The sequence below is a fragment of the Alligator mississippiensis genome, chromosome 2, assembly GCF_030867095.1.
Source record: "Alligator mississippiensis isolate rAllMis1 chromosome 2, rAllMis1, whole genome shotgun sequence".
In the NCBI taxonomy this organism is placed as follows: domain Eukaryota; kingdom Metazoa; phylum Chordata; order Crocodylia; family Alligatoridae; genus Alligator; species Alligator mississippiensis.
This window is the reverse complement of record NC_081825.1, coordinates 307,478,988-307,491,963: the sequence shown is the minus strand read 5'-3', so window position 1 is coordinate 307,491,963 and position 12,976 is coordinate 307,478,988. Positions and strand designations below refer to the sequence as shown.

General features: G+C 55.0%; 1 protein-coding gene across 1 annotated transcript in view; it reads right to left on the bottom strand.

The window, feature by feature from the left end:
- LOC132248888 (pre-rRNA-processing protein TSR1 homolog) overlaps positions 1-1,778 on the bottom strand; it is a 7,991-nt gene extending 6,213 nt beyond the window's left edge. The window contains exon 1 of the mRNA XM_059723437.1: positions 1,569-1,778. The gene's annotated coding sequence lies outside the window, so the exon portion shown is untranslated. The remainder of the gene's footprint in view (positions 1-1,568) is intronic.
- Positions 1,779-12,976: the final 11,198 nt, after the last annotated feature.

Here is a 12,976-nt window from a genome sequence, read left to right as displayed (position 1 = left end):
TATGTATATACAAACACCATACACACACACACCCACACACACACTCTCTATACACTATCTATCTATCTATCTATCTATCTAAAGACACACTCTCTCTATATACATACACACACACACAAACACTCTCTCTCTCTGTATATGTACACACACACACTATATATATATATATACACACATATCTACACACTATATATATATATACACACATATCTACACACACTATATATATATATATACACACACACACACACACACACACACACAGACACACACTATACATACACACAGACACACGGACAGATTTATGTAGCTGGAGATATTCAGAGCTGGACATACTGACAGCTGGAGATATTCAGAGCTCGAGATATTGAGAGAGGTAGATATATAGGAATGTAGATATATGAACCTGCAGTTATACAGAACTTCAGATATTTAGACCTGGAGATATTAAGAGATACAGATATTCAGAGCTGGAGATATATGGAGATGCAGCTATATGAAACTGGAGATAGTCACAGCTGGATATATGGAGAGCTGGAGATAGGTAGACATGGAGATATTCACAGGGGTAGACATATAGAGATGCAGATAGATGAAGCTGGAGATCTTGATATCTGGAGAGATGCAGAGCTCAAGATATTGCGAGCTGGAGATATTGAGAGCTGGAAGGATTTAGAACAGGAGATATTCAGAGCTGGACATATTCAGAGAAGTAGATATATACAGATGTTGATATTTCAAGCTGGAGATATGCAGAGCTGAAAATAGACAGAGCTGGCTGGATATATATATATACAGGTGGATATATGAAGCTGTAGATATTCAGAGATGTAAATATATAGAAAGGTAGATATATGAAACTGGAGATAGTCACAGCTGGAGATATTCAGTGCTGGAGATACACAGAGCGGTAGACATACAGAGATTGACATATATGTAGCTGGAGACACACACAGCTGGAAATATAGAGATCTAGAAATCTATTGAGCTAGAGATGTTTAGAGCTGGTGTTATACAGAGCTGGAGGGATGCAGACCTGCACATACATGGAGCTGGAAATATAGAGACTTACATCTATTTAGAGCTGGAGCTATCTGGGGCTGGGGATACAGCTAGATGGAGATAGCAGGATATGGAGATATAGCGAGGTAGACATATTTAGAGCTATAGATAGAGCGAGCTAGAGACCTACAGAGATGGAGATATATGGAGCTGGATATACATGGAGATGGAGATATATAGAGGTAGACAAATCTGGAGCAGGAGATATATGGAGATGCAGATATACAGAGCTGTAGATAGATACACGGAGCTGGAGGTTGCAGAGAGGAAAGTGCTCAGCGCCTCAGCCAGGCACAGGGAGGGAGACTGCAAGGTCTGTGGCATGTGCGGCCCCAGTACCCTGCCAGCCCACGTGCAGCTCATTGTTTTGGGAGGGTGCTGCCAGCAGTAGAGGCAAGAGCTGGCATGACTGGATGTGTTAGCGCTGGAGCAGGGCACGTGGTGATGTGCATCCAGGCACAAGCTCAGCGTCCGCTCAGCGTGTCAAAGCAGAAAGATCTACTCACCTGTCGCCCCTGGGGCCTTGGCTGCTTCGAAGGGACGGGTGCAGGCCCCGCACGCCCGTCTGGCTGCCCGGAGTCACCCTTGCAGACACCACACCACACGACACGTCCCGGGGGCCCTTCTGCCCCAAGTCCTGCTCCTGTCACGCTGCGGCCCCTCGCTGAGACGCTGGCTCCAAGGACGGGGGCACGAGGAGGAGCCTGCCAGAAAGGGCACACCCTCCTTAGACACTTTCACGGGAGTGAAAACGCACGCACCGCTTACCGCGCAGCACTGGAGGAAATGACGCCCGTGGGCCGGCCCAGCACATTCCCATGAAGAGTGCTGAAAGAAATCCCCACACAAAAGGACCAGTTTCCCACACAAAAGCCATCACGTGCCAGCAAGAAAGGTTTCCAAATGCCCACGCCATTTCCCTCACACACCAGAACCGCATAGGCCGACATTTCCCCAATCCCCACACTCTTTTCCACAGGTCCCACAACACGCCAGTCGCATACAAAAGTTCCTAAATCCCCCTACAATTACCACACCGTGTTCCAGACACAAAACTAGCAGATTTCCACACACAGTTCCACAAACGGTAACCAAATCACCACTTTTCCTCACAAAGGCAGGTTTTAATAAAAGGCTCTTTATCACGACAGAGAATGAGCAGGTTTCCAAAAAAACCCAAACCAAAAAACCCGCCAACATCCCACATGTTTCCAGAAGAAAGTTCCCATAACCACGCCGAATTCCCCCAATGACCCCAGATTTGCACAAAGGTTTCCATACAAACGCTCCCAAATCAGATAACCGAGTGGGGAAAACGCCCCAGTTAGATGCGGGAGCGGCGAGAGAGGCGCGGGTGAAAGCCCGCTGCGCCCCCGCGCCCCCGAAGCCCCCCAGAGACCCCCCAGCAGCCACGGAGCCCCCCGCTGCCCCCAGCACAGCCGGAGGTAGCAGGGCCCGTGGAGAGAGGGCTAACCCCTTAGTGTGTGTGTGGGAGGAGGCGGCTGAGTGGAGCCGGGCTGGGTCCAGCCCCAGCCCCGCGCGGGCCCCTACTTCGCCCAGCCCCCCAGGGAGCCGCGTGACTAGGCTGCGCAGACAGGCGCGCTTCTCTGCCGGCGCGTGAGGTAGCGCGGCATTCCCGCGGGAGGGCCCAGGACCCTGCCTGCGCACCCCCCGGGGTAGACAGCCCCAGCCGTAGCCAGCCTCCCAGAGGCATGCCATGGACGGGCACGCGCTGCACCCCGAGGGTCCCCCCGGGCTCCGCGGCCCCCCCTCGGGCACCTCAGAGACGGCCACCCCGACGGAGCCCCTGGTTCCGGGCTCCCCGTGGACGGAGCCCCTGGCTCTCAGCTGTGTGGGCTGCCTGTCCCTTTTTCAGGCTCTGGGGCCTGGGAGTAGGGCGACCTCCCCTTGTGGGGTCTGCTCCCTTTGGGGGTCTCTGGCGCGCCAGCTGGAGGAGCTCCAGGCCACAGGCCAGAGACTGCATGCCATCAGGGACTGCGAGCAGGAGACGGACTCCTACTGCCAGGCCCTTCTCCCCCGGGAGGCGGAGGGGAGACCACAGTCTCCCTCCAGGCCAGAGGAGGACTCTGGGACCTCCCGCTCTGTCCAGCCAGGGGCACGGCCCACGGTGCTCAAGGGCCCTAAGGCCCGCTGCACCAAGGCCCCTGCCCCGCCGGAGCTGAGCAACAGGGACCCACCTCTTGCCGCTCCAGCAGAGCCTGCGGAGTTGCCGGCTCCCGCAGGCAACATGGGCCCCACTGCAGCTCCCAGCCCTGCTCTCCCCAAGACAAAACGTGAGGTGCTTGTTGTGGGAGACTCTCTGTTGAGGGGGCAATCTGCCGCCCCCACCCCTTAGCCCGGGAAGTCTGCTGCTTCCCGGGGGCCCGCATCCGGGACATTGCGGAGAGGATCCCAGAGCTCCTCCCACCCACAGACCACTATCCCATGCTCCTAATTCACGTGGGCACCAAGGACCCGGCTCGGAGCGCTCCCAGCCGGGGCATGAGGCGCTACAGGGATTTGGGAGCGGGGCTCAAGGGTCTGGGGGCACAGGTGGTGTTCTCGTCCATCCTCCCAGTCTCAGGCTATGAGCCGAGGAGGGAGAGGAGGATCCACGTGGCCAACCAAACACTGCGGCGCTGGTGTCGTCGGGAAGGCTTTGGCTTTCACGACCACCACCCGCTCTTTGACGAGAGAGGCAGCGAGCTGCAGGGAAGAGATGGCCTCCGCCTCTCTCCCCTGGGGAGGAGGCTCTTCTCAGCCAGACTGGCTGACCTGCTCCACCGGGCTTTAAACGAAGCCCGCTGGGGGACGGGGGCACTACCGCCACTGCTGGCCCCCTGAGCAATCCTTGCAAAGCCAGCAGGTCACGGCACTTGAGGGAGCCCACCCCTGCCCCAGCCCTGGTAAAACCTGTGGGCAAGGAAGGAGCCCCCCGGGGGGCACTTGCCTGCCTGTACACAAATGCCAGGAGCTTGGGGAATAAGCAGGAGCTCATCCTCCTGCTCAGTGCAAATACTGACGATGTCAGAGGGATCACGGAGACCTGGTGGGACTCCAGCCATGACTGGACCACGGGGATAGATGGCTATGCCCTGTACAGGAGGGATCGTGTAGAGACACGGGGCGGGGGCATAGCTCTCTCTGTTAAGAAAGCTACACGTCCCTGCAAGCCGATATTGGCGGCCAGGGGGGACGGCTGGAGACCCTCCGAGTTAAAATCCGTGGGGAACACGGCACAGGGGACACAACGGTGGGAGTCTACGACAGACCTCCCACCCAAAGTCCTGGCTTGACCAGGAGTTTGCCCGGGAACTGGCTGAGGCCGCATGCTCCAGGACCACGGCTGTCATGGGTGACTTCCATGACCCCGACATCTTGTGGGAGGATCGCTCAGCAACATCTGAGCGGTCGCAAAGCTTCCTCTCGTGAGTGGATGGCCTCTACCTGACTCACAAAGTCTACGGGCCAACGAGAGGCAAAGCACTGCTCGACCTGGTACTGGCTCCTGGGGATGACCTAGTCGGGGACCTAGTGATGGATGGGAAGCTGGGTGATAGCGACCACGAGCTGATCACCTTCACCATCCGCCGAAAAGCTGGCAAGTCAGCCAGCAACGCGGAAGTCCTTGACTTCAGGAAAGCCGACTTTGGCAAGCTCAGGAGGCTTGTCAGTGAGGCCCTAAGGGACCACGACCACGGAGAATGGGGAGTTCAAGAAGATAGGTTGGGGGCTGGACTCGATGATCTTCCAGGGTCCCTTCCAGCCCGAATGTCTATGAAATCTATGACTCTCACCCCCCACAACCGCCACGAGCCCGTCCACGTGCCCGCACAGCCCCGCTCGCCGGCCCCGGTGCAGACGACGCTCCCCCCGCCCCCGGCACCCCGGACGCGGCCCCCCGCGGCACGAGACCGGGCTGGGCCTGGCGCCTCGGCGGGCGGGAGCGGCGACACGGCGCAGGCGCGGGCCGAGCGGCGGAGGGAGCGGCCGGGCGGCGGCACCGCGCACAAAGCCGCTCGCGGCACTGCTGCCTCCCTCCGCTGTGTCCGGGCCGGCAACAGCTGCAGTGCGCGGCGTGCCCACAGGAGAGCAGCACTGAGCCGTGCTCAGGAGCCGCCCGCCCCTCCCCGCTGCAGTGCCCGGCCTCAGCCACCGCGGGGCAGCACCGAGCGCGCTATCCCGTTCTCCGCCTTCCAGCCCCGGCTGCGGCGCCGGGGGAAGCGCAGCACGGCGGCCCCGACAGCAGCGTGTCCTTGTTCACGCCCCCGCCTCCCCGCCCCAGTACTGTCCAGGGCCGCACACCGTACCTAGGGGATGTGTTGAAATCCAGCCTTTAATATCTAGCAATTTGCAGACGTACTGCTGTGTGAACACCTCCATCCATTTCCCTTTTGGGGAGATGGACGGCCACAGACAGACACTAGTAGGATGGCTACGTTCGTTATGGGGTGTATTCTGCACGCACACGCGCACGCACACGCACACGTCCCTGTCGCAGCCCCGGGCGGGAGGCGTGTTTGCCCCTCGCCGCCCTCACGCTTTTTTTTTTTTTATTAAGAAAATATAAAATCGATATTTCTCTCTCCACACCGCCTCCTTTTGTCAATGTCTCACAAGAAACAATCTCATACGTGACACAATAGTGGGAACTTCCCGTCTCCTTTCTCCATCACAATTTCTTCACAATTGGATCACCAGATCCTCTTTATACATAATCATCAATTCCATCCAAGACAAGACATTTTGCTCTTTTCTCATGCAGGTTCTTGGGACACTTTCAACGTTTATAATACATCCTCATTATTTTACACAATCTTTCCCTGTGGTCTCGTATTTTCCTTCTTTTTAGTTGCCTTTAACACATTTTCCACACCTCTTTATTTATAGCATACACAAATCACTTTTGTTTCAGTATTACTGTTGTCCCCACTTTCCGTTTTCACCTTTCCCTTTCCCTGATTCCCGACGCAGTTCCTTTCCCTACTTCCCGACGCTTTTCCTTTCCCTCCTCTCTCTCCCTTCTTCTTTTCTTTCCCTACCCTACCCTATCCCGGCCGGCCGGAATAATTCCTGCCACCGAAAGCCTTGCCATGCCCTACTCCCTTCGCCCTTTTCTCCCTTTCCCTTGACGTAGTCCTTCATCTCATAATACCCCAGCTGTAAGCATGCCCTTTGTGTAAAAAGCATACCTCCTTCCCTACCAACAAGCACCTCACTTTCCATAAGGCCACCCTCATCCCCATCAAAATCACCCGCACTTCCCATTGCCTTCCTCCTTGTTTCACCAGTCCGTACACCGCGCTCTCATAGGACACCCCCTGTGCCCACCCTATCGCCCTTAGAAACTTCCCGACTCTTCCCCACGCCCTTCTTGCGAACGCGCACTCCCACAACACGTGACGCACCGTTTCTTCCCTTGTACAGAACTCCCTCGGGCATCCCGCCGACCTCACCAGCCTCCATCAGTATAACACTTCTCTGACTGACAACCCCCCTCACTGTACACCACGCTATTTCCCTGTGAAACCCTTTCCACCTTGCGTCTTCTATTCCCCTCCACACCTCTCTCACCTGTTCCCATGCCAAATTCCCCACGTCCGTTAACCCATCTTCCTCCCTAATTGCTTTGAAAATTACCCTCGCCTTTTGTAATCCTTCCGTCCCCAGCTTCACCAAACCCTTTGCCCTGACGAATGCCGCCAGCCTATCCACGTGCTGTGATGGTTTCCCTGCCCACACGCCTGTCCACCTTTCTCCGAATACCCCCCATGCCCTCAAAACTCTCCCTCCCCAGTATTTTACCCATTTCCCCGCTATTCCTTCCCCTCTCCGTGCCTCCCTGACTAATGCCGCTACCCCGTGCCCATACATGAACGTTTCCACCTCTGGAAACCCCCATCCCCCTAGCTCCCCCGCTTTATAGAGCTCCCTACGTGCTACCCTCTCTCCCTTACTGCCCCAGAAAAACACACACAACTCCCTTTGTATCCTCCTCGCTTGCCTCCACGATGGAGGGTATACCCACCCTACGAACAGCAGGATCGGTAAGCTCACCGACTTGGTTAGCTTTACCTTCCCCGTCTTTGACAAACCTCTCCATCCCCATATTCCCAGCACCTTTCTCACCCGTCCCTGCACTTCTCCCCACGCTGTTTCCCCTTTCCCATCTTTCTCAAAACTTATCCCTAATATTTTTTGTCCTCTCTCTACCACCTGCAACCCATATTTCTCCAGACCCTCCCAGTTCCCTATTCCCCATATCTTACTCTTCCCTCTACTTAACCTTGCTCCGGCTGCCCTTCCATACTCTTCCATATGCTCCAGCACCCTCCTCACCGACCTGCTGTCCCTCACCAAAAATGTCACGTCATCCATATATAGCAGCGCTTTCACTTCTCCTCCCCCTGGTACCTTTATCCCCTGAATTTGGTTGTCCCGTTTTATCTTCCTTCCTACCGCCTCTATGCCGCACACAAAAAGCCCTGGTGACAACGGGCACCCCTGCCTTACCCCTACCTCTATTTTAATCTCCTCCCCCATATGCCCCTTTAACAGCACCCTACTGAAAGTCCCCGGTACACTTCCCTCACCCACCCTATGTATTTTCTTGGAAAACCCATCTTTTCCAATACCCTGAACAAATACCTGTGCCTAACCCTATCATATGCTTTTTTCCAAATCCAGGTTTCCCACCACTACGTTCCAGTTCCTGTCCTTCCCGTACTCTATTATGTCCCTCACCACCTAGTGTGTGTGTGTTATCCTCCTTCCTTCCACCACACACATCTGTTCTTCCCCTATCACCTGTGCCAATACCCCCTTCATTCTTTCCGCCAACATTTTCATATACAGCTTGTAGTCCACGTTCAATAACGTGATTGGCCTCCAATTCTTCAAACTTTTCTTCTCCCCCTTTTTAGATAATACTATTATCACCCCTTCTGCGAACCCTTCCCCTACCTTTCCCCTCTCCATCATCTCTTTAAATACCTCCTTAACGTCTGTCCCCACCCACTCCCAAAACTTCCTGAAAAATTCCCCCGGTATCCCATCCGCCCCTGGTACTTTATTTGTCTTCAGTTTTTTCAAACACCCTTCTATTTCTTCCATCGTCACCTCCCTTTCCATCTCATCCCTTTCCTCTTCCTTTATTTGCTGCATTTCTTCCTCTTCTACCCTCCTTTCCTCTTCCTCCTCCTGCCCTTTACTGTACAGGTCCCTGTAGAACTTTGTCACCTCCTTCAAAATCTCTTTCTGTTCCTGTACTACCTGCCCCCCTTCCGTCACGATCTCCCTCATTTCTTTCTTCCCGTTCCGAACTCTCTCCGCAAAATATCCACTCCACTCCTCCCCTTCCTCTACCGATGGTGCTCGTGCCAAGAATATTCTCTCCCTTCCTCTCTGCTCGAACCACTCTTCCACCTCCCTTCGGGCCATGCCCAGTTCCTCTTTTACTTCCTTCCCTGCTTCTGCTTCCTTGAGTAATCCTTGCACTCTCTGCTGTTTCTGTAACAACCTGCGTCTTTGCTGTTTTGCCCGTTTCTCCCCTTGCTTTTTAAACCACTCTTTGATTCTTTCTTTTATCATTACCCACCACTCCCACCTGGTCTCAAAATACTTTTTCAGTGTTCTCCATCCCTTGTATTCTTCCACAAACTCTTCACATACCTTCCCCTCTTCTAGATCCTTTAAATTCAACTTCCACACCCCTTTCCCCCGTGCTCCGCCCTCTCCTCGTCCTATCTCCACCCTTAATATATTGTGGTCTCACATTCCCACTTCCCTTACCTCCTTCTTCTGCACTCTCAATCCTTCCGACACAAACACAAAATCAATCCTTGATCTTGTCCTTCCCCCTCGTTCTATCCTCGTCCACACCGTCTCCTCCTTCCAAATATCTCTCAGCCCTTCTTCTCTTGCCCATTTCTCTAACAATCTCCCTGTCCCATCCAATTCTCCCTCGCATTCTTCCCCTACCCTGTCCCCTCTCTCTATGATAGTTAAAATCCCCCACCACAATTCGATGCCCTCCTCCCCCACAGCACACCCCCAGTTTTCTAAACAACCCCGTCCTCTCTGCCCTCACCGCCGGCGCATACACATTCCAGACGGTGACTGTCTCCCTTTCCCACTCCAGCACCATCCTCTGTACCTGCCCCTCCACCAGCACTTGCACACTTCACTCTTAGCGGCATTCGTCCTTCCCTAATCAAAATTCCCACCCCCAGATTTCTGTTTCCTCCTGCTTCTGCCCACCATGAAGGTCCCCACCGCCACCGCTCTCTCAATCAGCTCCACTCTTTTCCCCACCCTATCCCACACTCCTGCACACACAGTATTTCTGCTTCTGCTGTCTCTAAAATCCTCTTAATGCCCTCCCATCGCTGCTTCCTCCATAGACTCCTCACATTCCATATTATCCTTAATGCTTTCCTCATTTCCTTACCCGTGGGGACCTTTCCCTTACCCCCCCTTTCCGGCCCCGCCCTGAACTTTCACCCAGTGATCTCGTCTCCCTCATGCCCGTCATGTGAGCCAAATTAAGGATCGCCCCCGGGCTCAAATATCCCTCTGCTCCCTCGCTCCCTTCTCCCTCCCTTTCAGTCTCTGTTCCCCCACTGCGGGTTCTCCTGGGTGTTTCCACCCCCCTGCCTTGTCTCCCACCCCTTTCCTCTTCTTCCCATCTCTGCCTCCCTTTCCCTCCTTTTGTTCCTTTCTTTTCAGCTTCTTCTCTGTGCCACAGGTTGCCTGCCCCAGCGGGATCTCCTGACTCCCGCCTGAGCATGACTCATCACCCTTGTCCGCTGGTTGAGGTCCTGCCCGCTTTCCTTCTTCTCTCCCCCCCTCAAGCTCTCTTTCCACCACAATTTCCACAGTGGCAGTGGCGAGTCTCTCCAACTCCTCCAACATCCCTAATCCTGTCTCCACTTCCAGCACTTCCCCTGCCTCCACTTCTTCACACACCAGTTCTTCCCTGCTCTCCGAGACCTCATTAGCAGACATTGCTGACTCGTTGTCCGCCTCCATCTCGCTCTCCTGTGCTTCTCTTTCCTCCTCTCTCCTCTCCTCCTGATTTTTCGCCCTATTCGCATAGGAATACGGGCACTCCCTGTATGTGTGCCCCTCTTCCCCACATGTGATACATTTTATTTGCTTTTTGCACTCACTCGCCCTGTGTCCCATCTCCCCACACTTAAAACACTTCGTTAGTGAGCAAAACGTTGCTATGTGCCCTCCCTTCCCACATCTGCTACACAGCCGTGGCTGCCCTAAGTAACTCACATAGCCCTTGTGGGGTCCTATGTAAAAGTTGGAAGCGATGTGCTTTACCCCTCCAAAATGGGGGTCCTCCATTAGTAGTGCTTTCGCTCTCCACGAACCTGTCCAGATCTTATACTTGTCCATGACTCTCTCCACCCACATCCCGCTCTGCACTTGTCTTTCCAGCCATCTCTCCACGTCCTCTTTCTCCAGCTCGTCATTGAACACTCTCAGAAAGAGGACTCTCTCTCTCTCCTTCTCTCCTGTTTCAAATCGTAACCCTTTCAGTCTCCCCTCTTTCGTTAGTTTCCCCTGCCTCTCCCAAAGCGCCTCGTAGGCTTTCCTGCTCCAAAACGTTAACCCCCACACTTTATAATTTTCATGTGCGATAACAACGCTCAGATCCCGCGGGTTTAAGCCAATATCTTTAAACAGCACTTTCTCCATAAACTCAGTCCTCGTGAGGCGAGTCGCCCCTTCGAAGCCTTCTTTCAGCAGAAAAACTGTCACTCTTAGTTTCACTTGCCTTCGGGGGTCTTCCTCGCCCCACCACGGCTCTGGCTCCTCGTCCTCCGGTTCAGCTGCTCTCCGCTCTTCCTCCGCCGTCTCTCCTCCGCCTGCCGCCGGCCGCTCCCGCTGACTCCCTCTCCCGTCTGCCGCCAGCTCTCGCTCCTCCCGGTTCCTCTCGTCCTGCTTCCGCTTCCGTCCCGCAACCACCGTCGTCCACTCGCTCCGCTCCCTCTCGACCAGCTCGCCGTTCTCCCGTACCATCTCCGTCCGAGGCTCCATGGCTCCTCTCCCGATCCGATCCGATCCGCCGCCTCCTGCGGCTCCGCTCTCATATGAAAAGTAGGGCCACGTCCGGCATCCTTCTCCGTCTCCTTATACTGACTGACCTCCGTCTCCGTCCCCCGACCTCTCCACGGCCCCGACCGAGGAACAACTGGACTTGCGTCCGGCCGCGCCCCGGTCTGAGCCTTCCCGAGGCCGAGAAACGAACGGCAACGAAACTCCGCCACGCGCCCAGCGCCCGCCATTCCCTGGCAGCCAATCAGAATGAGACCGGGGGTGGGGTCGTTCTGTTGGGCCCGCCTCCTCGTGCCAAAGCCAATGAGAGCGAAGAAGGGCGGGGCGGCCCTGACCCCGCCCATGCGGCCACTCCACCCAATCGCCTCACGTCTCAAGGTGGCCAATGAAAAGGCGGGCCTGCGATCTCGGCCCGGAACGAAAGTCAGTGACTCGTGTGTGTTCCGGCCGCGCTCACTGCTCTGGGGACGCCCCGAGCGAGCGAGCGAGCGAGGCCTTTTTTCCTCCTCTCTCTCCGCCTTTCCCGTCCGGCTGCAACGTGCTGCAAGAGCCACAGCTGCTTGCCTCTCTCTCTCGACCCTTGCCGCCCGGCTGCAATGCCGCTTTGCAGGACGCGACGGCAGCACCGTGCGCTCTCTGCCCTGATTGGTCCGCCTAGGGTCCGGAGCGCGGGGCAAGGTGCTGGCTGCGGGAGCGGTGCTGGCGGGGAGCGGGCGGGCGGGCCAGTGCTGGGGCCACCGACAGCTCGGACCTCTTCTTGGTAGACAAGGGCTTATGGCAGCACCTCAGCAAGGTGACACTGTGCTGAGAGCCTACCCGAGGCACTGGCCAGGATAGTAAGAGTTGACTAGTGATGTTGGGTGCTTAAGCACAGGCTTTGGAAGAGCCCCCCATTTTTTGCAAATCGGAAAACCCTGCACCCGTGAGACGACTGTCACAGCTCTTCAGGGTGCTTAATGGCAGGCACTTAAACGCACAGGCCAGTGGGGAAAGCTCTGCCCCTGGCCCCGGGGCGAAGATGAAGAGAAAGAAAGACATGAACTTCCCGCTGAGCGCACAAGCGACAGGCAGGGGAGCGCAGGGAGCAGAGTGGCGTGTGAACCACGGCTCCTCGGGGCCGCAGGAAGAGCACCCGTCCCTGCCGGGTCTGCAGCTTGCACGGGGGCCGTGCCCCTCGCAGCTGCGCTTGTGAGCACGAGGACGAGAGGTGTCTGAGTCCCCAGGACACATATGCTACATTAATCAGAAGCCTCTACTGAATCAAATGCATTTTTGTTTCTATGGTTAAAAAATAGTCATTCCCTCCTTCCTGCCAAATACCCTGGAAATGCGCTACTATTTCCCCCAATATTTAAAATAAGTAATACATTACTTAAAAATAAGAATAATCATACATTACATAAAAATATATTACAACCAATTATATAATGGCACTGACAAAATGGGTTTGGCTGCCCCCAAACTGAGCAGCCCCTCAGGGATAACATGGCCAGAGCTGGCTAAAAGCCTGCAGACAGGACATGAAACAGGCAAGGGGGGCAGAACCACAGCTGGACTCAAGGGACTCAGGAAAACCCGGAGGCAACTGGGGATGCACACAGTCGTTCTTCTTGTTGCAACAATGACAATGCAGCTTTCCACCGCCGGGACCCAGCCCTTAGAGAAAAAGCCCCCACCCTGCCATTAGGAACAGCAAGATTTGTACCTTCTTCTCTGAACGCCTGAAACAAGCATTTTATTTCTATGGGGACCATTTTTACTTTTTAGACAAGGAACTGCTGAACTCCATCAAATTATACAAAGCATCACAACTTCAATGGACCTGATATTTTATTTCTTCTTC